The 2,880-nt window shown below is 45.4% G+C and overlaps 1 pseudogene; it reads right to left on the bottom strand.

Moving 5' to 3' along the window:
* Positions 1 to 259: 259 nt before the first annotated feature.
* Positions 260 to 673, bottom strand: LOC139009972 (histone H3.3A-like; annotated as a pseudogene).
* Positions 674 to 2,880: the final 2,207 nt, after the last annotated feature.

The following is a 2,880-nucleotide window of genomic DNA, read 5'->3' on the forward strand; positions in this document are numbered from 1 at the left end:
GTGGACTCATAAAGTAGGCTCAGAAACAGGCTGGGAATCAATCATCTGATCTAGTTTCCCAAACTGCCCCCATTTGAACATCAACTCCAGGCTTTTTTGCCAAAATCTGTGTATAACCTTTACCAAATATTTTAAATCTTATCTTTTTTACTTTATTTATTTATTTATTTTATTGTAAACACTTTATTACCAAAAAAGTCACAAATTAAACCCAAGTATTTTACAGAATTTACTGCAAAACATTGTGAAAACTGCCTTCCCTTAAGCTCTCTCTCCCCGAATCCGGCGAGCCAACTGGATGTCTTTGGGCATGATGGTGACTCTCTTAGCGTGGATGGCACACAGGTTAGTATCTTCAAATAAACCCACCAGGTACGCTTCGCTAGCCTCCTGCAGCAAACCGATGGCTGCACTTTGAAACCTCAGGTCGGTTCTGAAATCCTGGGCGATCTCCCTCACCAACCTCTGGAAAGGCAGCTTCCGGATCAGAAGCTCGGTGGATTTCTGGTTAACAGCGGATTTCTCGAAGCGAGACGGTCCCGGGCCTGTAGCGATGGGGCTTCTTCACCCCACCCATAGAGGGGGCGCTTTTCCTGGCAGCTTTAGTGGCCAGCTGTTTGCGGCGCGCCTTCCCACCCTCGGATTTGCGAGCAGTCTGCTTGGTTCGCGCCATTTTCTTTCACTCAACGCCGAAGTCTTAGGCCGCTTCTGAGTCCGTGATGCCGCTCCCGCTGCCTAAACAAGAGCCGCCGCCCAGGAGCTAAGTGCACAGACGACCCCAACGAATAACCAAACCGCTTTTTTCCAGGTTCTGTTTTTTACTGTCTCGTTACATCTGTATTTATACCAGTTGATTTTAATCCTATCAATTTCTATTCCAAAGGTTAGGGAGTTTCTTACCTCCATTCCAGGGAGTAAAGATTATGTACCTTAAGCGTGATTGTTCATAGTTAAAGTGATTAACTACCTGCCTGGCATTTAGTTAAGGGGTTTTATTCCCTCCCTAACTTCAGGGGAAAATCCCTACCTGGGGAAACTACCTTTCTCGGAGAGGTGACCTTGGTTAAAACACACAGCGCCAGGAAGGGGAGGAAACATAGTAAGAACAGTATGCTATATACGCCAGGTCCCTTGAACATATGTTCTGCAGAGGTTTCTTCCCTGCAGGGACTGTGTCAAGCAGCAAGGATGGACTGGCTTCCGGCAGCTCAGTGGATAGAGCATCGGCCTGGGGACTAAATGGTCCCAAGTTCGAATCCAATCAAGGGTATATGTGTGGGTTGTGGGCTCGGTCCCCAGTAGGGGGCATGCAGGAGGCAGTCAATCAATGATTCTCTCTCATCATTGATGTTTCTATCTCTCTCTTCCTTCCTCTCTGAAATCAATAAAATATATATATTTTTTTAAAAAATAAAGATGTGGATCTTTTTTACTTTAAAAGGTTAATTGAAAATGCAATTTTATATCCTAGTCCTATCTGGAAAATGATCATAATTTGCCAGGAAAAAAGGAAAGCATAAAATAATTAACATAATATTAAATTCCAGCCAAATATAATTTCTCATTCAAAAGTTCTGATTCTAAGGTTTGTTTACTTTTTGTTTAAAAAGGAAGATTACCAGAAGAACCAAGATGGTGGCATAGGTAAACACCTGTACTTGCTGCCTCCCACAACCATATCAAAATTACAACTAAAATACATAACAACTATCATCCAGAACCGCAGGAAACCTGGCTGAGTGGAAGAACTACAACTAGAAAAATAAAGAAGAAAGAGCATTGAGACTGGTAGGAGGTGCGGAAGGGGCTGGCACCCGGGTGTGCTGCTTTTTAATTGGGAGGGAGATACAAGCTCCCACATGCTCTAAGATCCAGTGCTGGGCGAAACTTTGGGGGACCCAGACACATACGGGGAGAAACTGGACTGTCTGGCATCAGGGCAGGAACGCAGGGGCAGCTTTCTTCCAGACGGAGGTGCACGTAGCAGCGGTCAGACCTGTCCAGTGCAGGACTGACTGGCAGCCATTGCTGTTTGCTCTGCCCTGGAGACTCCCTGAGACCCCACCCCACCCAATTTACAACCCTACCCAAGCTGTGCGCAGTGGCTTTTGTATATCAATGGTCTGTCCTTTCTCAGCCTAACACCTGTCAAACTGCAGCTGGGTCAGGGAGCCCCAAAGCTATCTAAAGAAGGCAAAGGCTAGCACTGCAGCAGCCTGCCTTGCTTCACAGCTGGGTCTCATCTGGGCACTTCCAAACCTCATACAAAGAGGAGGAATCTGCAGATCTCTCTGTAGCTCCTGATGAGTGGCCCCAGGCAGTGGCTGACTTTGCATCTCCTTGGAGATACAAGAGCTAGTGTACCCAGTGGTCAGTGTGAGACCATACCAGATTACAACTCTTCACATCCATAAGTGACACACTCAAGGGGCAGACTCAGTGAGCACCAAAGCCCCACTGAAGCAAGTCCTGCCCCATAAGGGTGTCTCCTGCACAGCAGTTCTTCCACTGTAGACACAGCTGGCCTGGAGGTAAACAAACATAGGGAAGCAGCCAAAATGTGGAGACAAAGAAACATGTCACAAATGAAAGAAATGGAAGAAAGCAAACTACTGGATATAGTGTTCAAAACCACAGTTATAAAGTTACTCAAGAATCTTCTAGAAACCTCCGAGAAACTTAGTGAGACCTTTGAGGAACTTAGTGAGACCTTCAAGGGTCTTAGTGAGAATGCCAAAAAAATAGAAAGGGACCAGCCAGAAATTAAGCATACACTGACTGAAATAAAGAATAATACACAGAGATTCAACAATAGAGTGAGAATCCCAGGAATCAAGTCAAAGATTTGAAATACAAGGAAGCAGAAAACACCCAACCAGA

This window comes from Myotis yumanensis, unplaced genomic scaffold (genome assembly GCF_028538775.1).
Source record: "Myotis yumanensis isolate MYYU_CA2020_CCGP unplaced genomic scaffold, mMyoYum1.0.hap1 SCAF_5, whole genome shotgun sequence".
Taxonomy (NCBI): Eukaryota; Metazoa; Chordata; class Mammalia; order Chiroptera; family Vespertilionidae; genus Myotis; species Myotis yumanensis.